Here is a 12213-nt window from a genome sequence, read left to right on the forward strand (position 1 = left end):
CTACTGCCTACACTACTGCCTACACTACGCTTGTCCGTCTTCTTTTAGAATACTACTGCGCGGTGTGTGATTCTTACAAGATTGGACTGACGGAGTACATCGAAAAAGTTCAAAGAAAGGCAGCGTGTTTTGTATTATCGTGAAATATAGGAGAGAGTGTCACAGAAATGATACAGGATTTGGGCTGTAAATCATTAAAAGAAAGGCGTTTTTCGTTGCGACGGAATGTTCTCACGAAAATCCAATCACCAAAGTTCTCCTCCGAATACGAAAATACTTTGTTGACACCGACCTACATAGAGAGGAACGATCACCACAGTAAAATAAGGGAAATCAGAGCTCGTACGGAAAGATATAGGTGTTCATTCTTTCCGCGCGCTGTACGAGATTGGAATAATAGAGAATTGTGAAGGTGGTTCGATGAACCCTCTGCCAGGCTCTTAAATGTGATTTGCAGAGTATCCATGTAGATGTAGATGTATATGTGCATAGTCCTATCTCACTTTTTGTCACTTGTTCTGTGTGTTTGTTAGCTACCTTCGAGTTCGTCCACTATGTTTTTTTATGAAGCGTGCATCTCTCGTCCATTTTCCGTTACCTTCCGTAGATTACTATTCTTCTCGCTTTCACCATTATCTTAATTTCTATTTGGCTCATGTGGTGCGTTCGAACACTCTTTTACTTGAGTGCAAGTCGTGGTTACATTACTCAGTCCTCGTTCCGTTGATAGTCGGGGCACATCGGCGCGTTCAGAGTAAATGATATAAGGGAGATGTGTGCGGTTGCGTAGTTTTAGAGATGTTTAGTTACTTAATTTTGGAGCCTTGAATAGAGACTGTGTCTCTTACAGTTATATCAATGGGCGTCAGCCTGCTTAGCTGGGTGGTGACGTGCTTGCCTCCCATGCAAGCGGGCCCGGGTTCGATTCCCGGCCAGGTTGGGGATGTTCTGCGCTCGTGGACTGGGTGCTGTGTTGTCCTCATCATCATTTCATCCTGCCGGTCGCGGTGGCCGAGCGGTTTTAGGCGCTTCTGTCCGGACCCCCGCGACCGCTACGGTCGCAGGTTCGAATCCTGCCTCGGGCATGGATGTGTGTGATGTCCTTAGGTTAGTTAGGTTTAAGTAGTTCTAAGTCTAGGGGACAGATGACCTCCGATGTTAAGTCCCATAGTGCTCAGAGCCATTTCAACCATTTGAACCATTTTATCCTCATCTCCGGCGAGCAAGTCGCCCAATGTGGCGTCGAATGAAAGAAAACTTGCACTTGCCGGCCGAATTTCCCCAAATGGGGCCTCCCGGCTAACACTGCCATACGCTAATTTCCATTTCCATGTCAACTGGCGGCCTGTCTTTTAATGACAGCGCTGCACAAACTTGGCATCGGTTAGACATTTTCAAAGTGTAATTGCAGAGTTTTTAGTGTCATTTGTCAACTTTTCGCCTTATGTGTAGTTTTTAGTCCGGTTTCTATTGGGTTAATTAGACTTCTGGTCGTCGACGGCACCTACAGCTTATCGTGGGCTTACGTCAGAAACATTTGAAAGGCCGGATATTGCACTGCCTGTGTTGTTAAGAAGAATGCATGCATGCATGTGTCCTGTGAAACATTCCATGCATTTGAAAGGTGGCTTCAGCGCGGTCTATTTTTTACGCTCCCTCTGATGAACACTGCCTTTTAACGTAGCCTGGATATGTACATTTTACACTGATTTCTGAGATGTTTAACGTTGTTTATATTTGTTGGCGCTATTTGTCTTTACTAATGATAGCGTTTTTATGGGTCTTATTGTTCAGACAACTGATTTCATTTTAATTTACAGAGGCGCCCGAGGATTAGGCTGAGACTCTGAAGCTGGTCTGTGTAAAAAGAAAAAAAAAGAAGTCAGTAATAAAAATTAATAAACTGCAGCGGTATTTTAAATAGTGTACTACTTTATTTACAGACTGCAGTGTGACACTATATTAAATGCTTTCCGAAAATGTAGGAATATGAAGCATGCCTCTTGCATTGGTGCGTGGTTCGCAACATATCGCACGAATCAAAATCCATCCACGTTCGCAAATATGCAGATAGAGTAAAACGTTTTTTGAGGTATTTACAAAAAAAAAAAAAAAAGAGAACAAAAAGCACTGACGTTATTCAGACACGATAATAAGGTTAACTACTGCCTCCGATTTCAAAATAATGATTGGACACCCTCCGACTCCATCTTCGGTTCCGATTAAACTGTCTTCGTTACATTCCTAGCATGAACTGGGAACAGTGGACTACAAAGTTCTGGAAACTTTAGACTATGTGTGGCTGTCTGTGGTACGGGATTGAGGGGGAGGAGGAGAAGGAGTATCGCGCAGCGGGAGAGCAGTTTGCGGATTGCGGTAAGCAAGGAGCGCTCTCCGGTCTCCGCAGCTGGCCTGGTCTGGGTAACCAGACACCGTGCCTCGGCGTGGGCCTTTGTGTGCGCCAACCGCTGCGCACAGCCTTGCGGTACCGGGAGTCAAGTTTGCCACGGCTGCATAACGGACCGCACGAGCCGCGACCCATCCTCCCGTGACGTCACCTGCTTCCGCAGGCACGTTTCTGAAGCAGTACTAGAGATCTCACAGTTGTCTACATTAATATCCTCATTTATCGATACGCAGCACATGTTTTGACTCAGCTGTATTGCATTTTTCTACTTGCTGAGTACGTGGAGTTGTGCGAGTATGTACACTACTGGCCATTAAAATTGCTACACCAACAGGAAATGCAGATGATAAACGGGTATTCATTGGACAAATATATTATACTACAACTGACATGTGATTACATTTTCACACAATTTGGGTGCATAGATCCTGAGAAATCAGTACTCAGAACAACCACCTCTGGCCGTAAATAACGGCCTTGATCCGCCTGGGCATTGAGTCAAACAGAGCTTGGATGGTATGTACAGGTACAGCTGTCCATGCAGCTTCAACACGATACCATAGTTCATCAAGAGTAGTGACCGGCGTATTGTGACGAGCCACTTGCTCGGCCACCATTGACCAGACGTTTTCAATTGGTGAGAGACCTGGAGAATGTGTTGGCCAGGGCAGCAGTCGAACATTTTCTATATCCAGAACGGCCCGCACAGGACCTGCAACATGCGGTCTTGCTTTATCCTGCTGAAAGGTAGGGTTTCGCAGGGATCGAATGAAGGGTAGAGCCACGGGTCGTAACACATATGAAATGTAACGTCCACTGTTCAAAGTGCCGTCAATGCGAACAATATGTGACCGAGACGTGTAACCAATGGCACCCCATACCATCACGCCGCGTGATACGCCAGTATGGCGATGACGAATACACGCTTCCAATGTGCGTTCACCGCGATGTCGCCAAACACGGATGCGACCATCATGAGGCTGGAAACAGAACCTGGATTCATCCGAAAAAATGACGTTTTGCCATTTGTGCACCCAGATTCGTCGTTGAGTACACCATCGCAGGCGCTCCTGTCTGTGATGCAGCGTCAAAGGTAGCCGGAGCCATTGTCTCCGAGCAGATAGTCCATGCTACTGCAAACGTCGTCGAACTGTTCGTGCATATGGTTGTTATCTTGCAATCGTCCCCATCTGTTGACTCAGGGATCGAGATGCTGCACGATCCGTTACAGCCATGCGAATAAGATGCCTGTCATCTCGACTGCTAGTGATACGAGGCCTTTGGGATCCAGCACGGCGTTCCGTATTACCCTCCTGAACCCACCGGTTCCATATTCTGCTAACAGTCATTGGATCTCGACCAACGCGAGCAGCAATGTCGCGATACGATAAACCGGAATTGCGACAGGAGACAATCCGACCTTTATCAAAGTCGGAAACGTGATGGTACGCATTTCTCCTCCTTACAGGAGACATCACAACAACGTTTCACCAGGCAACGCCGGTCAACTACTGTTTGTGTATGAGAAATCGGTTGGAAACTTTCCTCATGTCAGCACGTTGTAGGTGTCGCCACCGGCGCCAACCATGTGTGAATGCTCTGAAAAGCTTATCATTTGCATATCACAGCATCTTCTTCCTGTCGGTTAAATTTCGCGTCTGTATCACGTCATCTACGTGGTGTAGCAATTTTAATGTCTAGTAGTGTATTTACACCAACCTTCTACTAATCCATCTTCTCCTTCATCTCTCTCGGTACATCTCCTCCTCCTCCCCCTCTATCCGTCTCTTCCTCCTTCCTTTCTCTCTCCATGTCCTCTTTCGTTTCTCTGTCCATCTCCACCTCTCTCCTTTCTCTGTCCATTCCCTCCTCTATCCTTTCTGTTCATTTCCTCCTCCCCTATCTGTGTTCATCTCCTCCTACTCCCTTCTCTCCACGTTATCACTACTACCCCAACAAGAGGTTGCTTGCCTCACAGTGTTTATTTCCAAATAGTAAGTAGTATGTGTACCAAATTTGGCTGAAATCGATACAGAGGCTTAGGAGGAGTTTTTTACGGGCGTTGCCCGCATATGCATATGTCACATATACTCGTAATTAACATATACAGGCCTCAACAAAAGTTTGAAATGACTTCTTACAGTAAACCCGTTGAGGTTTGCACGATACCTTATTAACAAAATGAACATAATTCCTGCTATAAACAAGAACGATTTTGGTTGGTTACAATAATAATTATAAAACAAAGTAGGCTCTCTCTTAACTGTACGTCTTGATAACAAGAACTTTGAAAATCTTTATCTCATGATGATGGCTCTGAGCACTATGAGACTTAAATTCTGAGGTCATCAGTCCCCTAGAACTTAGAACTACTTAAACCTAACTAACCTAAGGACATCACACACAGCCATGCCCGAGGCAGGATTCGAACCTGCGACCGTAGCGGTCGCGCGGTTCCAGACCGTAGCGCCTAGAACCGCTCGGTCACTCCGGCCGGCCCATGATGATGATGATGATGATTATCATTCTTTAGTAGTGAGTATGTCCTCCCTGCACATCGATGAGTTCTTCCACTCTGCAAGGCATGTTCTGGATGGGACGATCGTGTTTATTTTCGGATATGACGTCCCAGTCCTCAATGGCAGATTCAGTGATGTCCTGAAGATTGTCAGGTGGATTCGGACGTTGTAAGATGGCCACCTTCAACAGGTTGCATTCATGTCTGAGGATTGTGCTGGTCAATGCATTCAGTTGATGTTGCATCTCTGAAGACACCGAGACACTGCTGAAGTACGGTGCGGTCTTGCATTTTCGTCGACTAGAATGAAGTTATCACCAACTTTGCGTCTGTAGGGCCCTATAATAGTTTGCAGGATCTCTGGAAGTATCGGGGACCAGTTAAATTGATGTAGACGAGATTTAGGAGGGTCCGCTGTCCCATCATTATTGCCGTCCAGAACATTACACCTCCAGCTGCAAACGGATAGACTTCCTGAATGTCGGTGTGCCTGGTGCCGTCTAGCGCTTCTCCAAACCCTAACACGTCTGGTGTCCTGTCGCAAACCAATCCTGGTCTCGTCAGAAAACATGACATTACTCCATTCTGCAATGATCCAATGTTGATGTGCAAGAGCCCACGTCCTTCGATTCCGTCGGCTCCGTTGGTTCAGGAATGAAGACATCTCTGGTGCAATCCTTTACGCACTGTTTGGTCTGAGAAACGAATCCCTGTTGCCTGAGAGAAGTCACTTCCAATATTTCTGGCAGTTGATGTTGGGTGCATGCGGGCCGACAGTTGGAGGAGGAAATGATCCTGCATCTGTGTTGTCAGACAAGGACGACCACTGCGAGTTCTATCGTTCACATTTCCCGTTTCTCTGTACTTTCTCCATACCTTAGACACCCCGCTTTGAGTGACATGTGACCTAACGGCAATATCTCACTATGTGTGGCCTCCTGAAAGTAAAGCCACTGTCATGTCTCTAGCAAACTGTCGTATCCCTCTACATGGCTTTTTGCTGCAGTGCTGAACACAAACTGGTTGAAGCTGTCGTTGATACTGGACCGCTTGCGATGTGCCGCTGCGGCAGCGGTGTGTTTACATGATTGGGAACCGGCCACAAAGCCTACCAGTAGTAAACACCGTCCAGTATATGGGCTCTAACTGGATAATAGATGACGTGCCTAGGTCAATGAGACCTCTAGTATGGTAGACTTAGCCAGCCAGGTTAGCCGAGCTGTCTAACGTACGGCTTTCCAGAGCGGGAAGGACCGCCACCATTACTCTACCATGCAAACATAGGGTTTACATTTGTCTGGTGTGAGACATTCCGCCCGGCGGATTCGTGTCGAGGTCGTGCGTGCCGGCCAGCCTGCGGATGGTTTTTAACGTGGTTTTCTATCTGCGTCGGTGAATGCGGGCTGATTTCCCTTATTCCGCCTCAGTTACACTATGTCAGCGATTGCTGCGCAAAGCCGGCCGGAGTGGCCGTGCCGTTCTAGGCGCTAGTCTGGAGCCGAGCGACCGCTACGGTCGCAGGTTCGAATCCTGCCTCGGGCATGGATGTGTGTGATGTCCTCAGGTTAGTTAGGTTTAATTACTTCTAAGTTCTAGGCGACTGATGACCTCAGAAGTTAAGTCGCATAGTGCTCAGAGCCATTTGATTTTGCTGCGCAAACACTGTCTCCACGTAAAAAATGGCTCTGAGCACTATGGGACTCAACTGCTGAGGTCATTAGTCCCCTAGAACTTAGAACTACTTAAACCTAACTAACCTAAGGACATCACACACATCCATGCCCGAGGCAGGATTCGAACCTGCGACCGTAGCGGTCTCGCGGTTCCAGACTGCAGCGCCAGAACCGCGCGGCCACTTCGGCCGGCGTGTCTCCACGTACGCGTACATCATAATTACTCTACCACGGAAACATTTAGGGTACCGTATGGTATGAGACGTTCCCAGGGGGTCCACTGGGGTCCGTACCGCACAATAACCCTGGGTTCGGTGTGGGGCGGTGGTGGGGTGAGTGGACTGCTGTAGCCTGTTGTGGTGTTGTGGTCCACTGAGGGCTGTGGCGGGGACGAAGCCTCTCCGTCGTTTCTAGGTCCCCGGTTCAATACACAATACACAAAATGTCAGAACGCTTAGTGACAACAACAACAAATGGAGTGGCCGAGCGGTTCTAGGCGCTACAGTCTGGAACCGCGAGACCGCTGCGGTCGCAGGTTCGAATCCTGCCTCGGGCATGGATGTATGTGATGTCCTTAGATTAGTTAGGTTTAAGTAGTTCTAAGTTCTAGGGGACTGATGACCTCAGAAGTTAAGTCCCATAGTGCTCAGAGCCATTTTAACAACAAATGGAAAATAACACATGACAAATCAAAAACAAAGAATTGGAGTTCTGTTATTTCGTTTAATCACTTACATACGAAGTAAATTCAAGACAATATTTACGCATTCAAGCTGTGCTCATCATCATCTTAAAGACAGCACGGTTCATATTTTACGTGTTATAGCAGGGTAATTCTTTCAAGATAAAGATTCGTGAATTTTGGTGACCAAAGGTAAAAGTTTGGATGCATAAGATGCTTTCAATAACATTTTTTAGGAATCATATAACATTAGAGAAAAATATATAAAAATCTGGAAATATATTCGCCGCCTCTAACTATAGAACAGAATGACGGCAGTGAAAATTTGTGCCGCATCGGGACTCGAACCCGGATTTCCCACTTGTTGCAAGAGGTTGTCTTAACGATTTCGGCTAGCCCTGCAGCCTTCACAGCTACACCTAAACTTCCGTATGGCGTCGCCCAAGTATCATTAACCTGCCCTCGTATACCTACTGTAGTTCCCATACAGAGGATACATTTAATCGAAAGCCGCTAGCCTGGTATCGGCGGATAAATACGATATTGCAGTGCCTACGTTTGTAAGAAGTGCAATGCAATGTTCTTTCGTACGTGCATGCATGTTTGTAAGGAGTACCATGCATGCATACATGTTCGAAGGAACACTGGATTGTAGTTCTTACAAACACAGACACTGCAATGCATGTCCGAAGAAACATTGCATCGTACTGCCGATACCAGAATAGCGATTTTCGATTGAATGTCTCCCCTGCACGGACATTAGAGAAAGTGGTACGAGTGCAGGTTAATGAGAAATGGGCGGCGACATGTGTAAGTTTGGGTTTGGCCTTGAAGCGTGCGCGGATAGCAGAAATGGTTAGGGCGACCGTTGGCGACTAGCAGGACACCCAGGTTGAAGTCTCAGTCCGGCTCAAATTTTCATTGTCGTCATACCATTCTACAGTTGGCGGTTGCCCGTATTCGCAACGGCGAATTGATTTCCTGTATTTACACTATTGGCAATTAAAATTGCTACAACAAGAAGAAAGGCAAATGATAAACGGGTATTCATTGGACAAATATATTATACTAGAACTGACATGTGATTACATTTTCACGGAATATGGGTGCATAGATTGTGAGAAATCAGTACCCAGAACAACCAACTCTGGCCGTAAAAACGGCCTTGATACGCCTGAGCATTGAGTCAAACAGAGCTTGGACGGCGTGTACAGGTACAGCTGCCCATGCAGCTTCAACACGATACCACAGTTCATAAAGAGTAGCGACTGGCGTATTGTGACGAGCCAGTTGCTCGGCCACCATTGACCAGACGTTTTCAATTGGTGAGAGATCTGGAGAATGTGCTGGCCAGGGCAGCAGTCGAACATTTTCTGTATCCAGGAAGGCCTGTACAGGACCTGCAACATGCGGTCGTGCATTATCCTGCTGAAATGTAGGGTTTCACAGGGATCGAATGAATGGTAGAACCACGGGTCGTAACACATCTGAAATGTAACGTCCACTGTTCAAAGTGCCGTCAGTGCGAAGAAGAGGTGACCGAGACGTGTAACCAATGGCACTCCATATCATCACGCCGGGTAATACGCCAGTATGGCGATGACGAATACACGCTTCCAATGTGCGTTCACCGCGATGTAGGCAAACACGGATACGACCATCATGATGCTGTAAACAGAACCTGGAGTCATCCGAAAAAATGACGTTTTGCCATTTGTGCACCCAGGTTTGTCGTTGAGTACACCATCGCAGGCGCTCCTGTCTGTGATACAGCGTCAAGGGTAACCGCAGCCATGGTCTCCGAGCTGATAGTCCATACTGCTGCAGACGTCGTCGGACTGTTCGTGCAGATGGTTGTTGTCTTGCAAACGTCCCCATCTTTTGACTCAGGGATCGAGACGTGGCTGCACGATCCGTTACAGCCATGCGGATAAGATGCCTGTCATCTCGACTGCTAGTGATACGAGGCCGTTGGGATCCAGTACGGCGTTCCGTATTACCCTCCTGAACCCACCGATTCCATATTCTGCTAATAGTCATTGGATCTCGACCAACGCGAGCAGCAGTGTCGCGATACGATAAACCGCAATCGCGATAGGCGACAATCCGACCGTTATCATATTCGGAAACGTGACTGGACGCATTTCTCCTCCTTACACTGGCCATGACAACAACGTTCCACCAGGCAACGCCAGTCAACTGCTGTTTGTGTATGAGAAATCGGTTGGAAACTTTCCGCATGTCAGCACATTGTAGGTGACGCCACCGGCGCTAATGCTCTGAAAAGCTAATCATTTGTGTATCGCAGCAACTTCTTCTTGTTGGTTAAATTTCGCGTCTGTAGCACGTCATCTTCGTGGTGCAGCACCTTAAATGGCCAGTAGTGTAATATCTGCCGTAGTCACCGCAGCGCCTGTTCCTTCGTTCGTGCATGTATATCCAAAGGAACTTTGCTTTGTATTTCTTACAAACAAAGGCATATGGTATAGAAAAATCGGTTGCGCAAATAAACATTAAAAGGATTTACATTTAAAAGTGGATACACAGATAAAAAAGCATCGTCACGTTGTATTTGGCTTCTCAGGGCAGACTGTTTATAACGTAAAAAGTTGCTTTGTGCTTGGATCATTCTGTGAGGAAAAGAGGATAACCTGGCTCTCGATATCCCGCATACCCAGCAGTCCGGCATGCGTGAGGAATTTTTCCGTATTTTTAGATCGGCGCTGTTGACAATACAGTCGGACGCCTTCGAGAAACATCGGAACCGTTCGGTACGGCGCTTCCTCAGCAACAATTATCTGCCTCGCTGAGCGATTACATTCCCGACAAGATAAGCCATTTGCATTGCTAGGCCTGGAGAAAAATATGGCATAATTGGTCGAAGAAGCCGAGATGGAAAGCAATGTAAATGATGAGTCGATAATTGATCGCTCTGAAACGGCACGGGTGACAAATTCGGCATCCACTAATGAACCAAGTGCGTTTTCAGGACAAGTAGTTGACGATTGGATCGACACTAACATAGAATTTGGTATCGGAAAAGAGCTTACAAACGATGTGATATTACGAAGTGTTTTCACCCACAGGGAAGGAAAAACGCCTACAGCTCATATCTCCTGAGCTGAGGCTTCAGAAGCCTTAAACACTTAGGTAAAATTCGCCAACAATACAACACTTCTGAAGTTATGAATCTGCACAACACACAAAATAATTTTTGTCAATATAGAAATCAATCTGAGAAATAAATTTGCATTTCTGCAATGTTCCGGAGGCCTGAGAAGAAAATTTCAGTAGAACTAAGATAAGTAGGCACCAGTCCGACTTATTCCACACCCTCGACAGCGTCAGATATCTGCGCTATTCCTAAAGGCAGTGGTTCAAATTAAACTGCACCAGATATCTGGCAACAGACTTTATTAATTAGCTTGTACCTGATCTTCTCAAATCAGTGGTGCTTATTTTATTTCGTAACTGGCGTACAAAAATTATTTATGTATAATGAACTTTGGTAAAGCTTTGAACCTTTAACTGATTTAACAGTGTAGTACAGTGCTCGAATTTTAATCCAGTTTTGCTTCTACCTAAAAGTAACACATAATTTTAATTTTTTCAAACTGTAAGCACCCCTATTGTGTTTCATAAATAACAGTTACTTGTTTTTGCACCTTAACTCTGTAAGTTTTGCTTATATTCCTTTTTAACGGGTTTTAAAAAATGACCTTGATAATCCGGCATGCTTGAACATCCGGCGTTGACGGACCCCGAGCACGCCGTATTCTCAGGGTCTTACTTCAGTTTACATTACACACGATCCAACCTCACAGCCTCAAATCTGCCACTACCTGTTTCTGCTTTCTAAGCTGGCTGTGAGGGCGGACTGTGAGTCGAGTGTGGTTTGCTCAGCCGGTAAGACCATTGACAGACAAAGACAATGATACGGGTTCGAGTCGCTGTCTAAAACGTAGTTTTTTCTGCTAGGAAGTTTTAGTTTAAGTTAGCCACAGTTTTAGTTTAAGTTAGCCACAGGAAGCCAGCGACCATTATGTAAATACTGAGCACGTCTTTTTCAGCGATAATGACAACTGTGCACTTACTGTTAAGACATTTATCATTTATGCGTTTCGGGGTTAAACAACCATTACAATTTCAGATAAAAGGAGATGATAGTCTGTAATTAGTCTTTTTATTTGATTTTTTCATGACGAGCTATAACCGAAACGAGTGATTCAATGAAGTTTTAACAAGTGGTTTGTTGTTATTAGTGGCAGAATGGCGCTGAAAAAGACGTGATCAGTAGTAAGTTTCAAGACGGGAATTATTCGTACACCACTCTCTCTATTGTACTTTGTTCACTGACTGGTCTACTCTGTGTTAGCAGACGGAATGCTGTTTCGTAGAGTCCAATCAAAAGATTCTACAGGGTGTTTCACGGTGTTTCGACGATTTCAAATTTGAGTAACACACAAACTAATCTCGAAAGAAGGTTGAACATTTTACGAAAGGTAAAACATTTATTCATGCTTATTTATGAAATACCACATCGGATAAATGAAGACCATTCGCGGCTACACAATACTCGAGGCTTTTCACCCAGTTTTTCAACACGTCTTTCGTAATTGCTCGAGGAATTCTGGAAATTTCATGGTGAATTCGATATTTTAACTGTTGCGTGCTTTTCGGCCGGTCGGAGGACAATCTCATCTTCAAGCAACCCCATAGGTAAAAGTCTGGCACGGTTAAATCAGGCGAGCGAGCCGGCAACTCGACACATAATTTGTACGGGCGGCAATGCAGATCACACGATGCGATGAGCGGACGCCAACGAAATGTTTAGTGTTTGGGCACGTTTTCGTGCCTAACGACGACAGTTTGGCTGTAAACTGCTACGCACATGTTCGATATTCTCGGGAGTTCGGACGTTTCTCCCAGTGCC

The sequence above is a fragment of the Schistocerca nitens genome, chromosome 8, assembly GCF_023898315.1.
Source record: "Schistocerca nitens isolate TAMUIC-IGC-003100 chromosome 8, iqSchNite1.1, whole genome shotgun sequence".
Classification (NCBI taxonomy): domain Eukaryota; kingdom Metazoa; phylum Arthropoda; class Insecta; order Orthoptera; family Acrididae; genus Schistocerca; species Schistocerca nitens.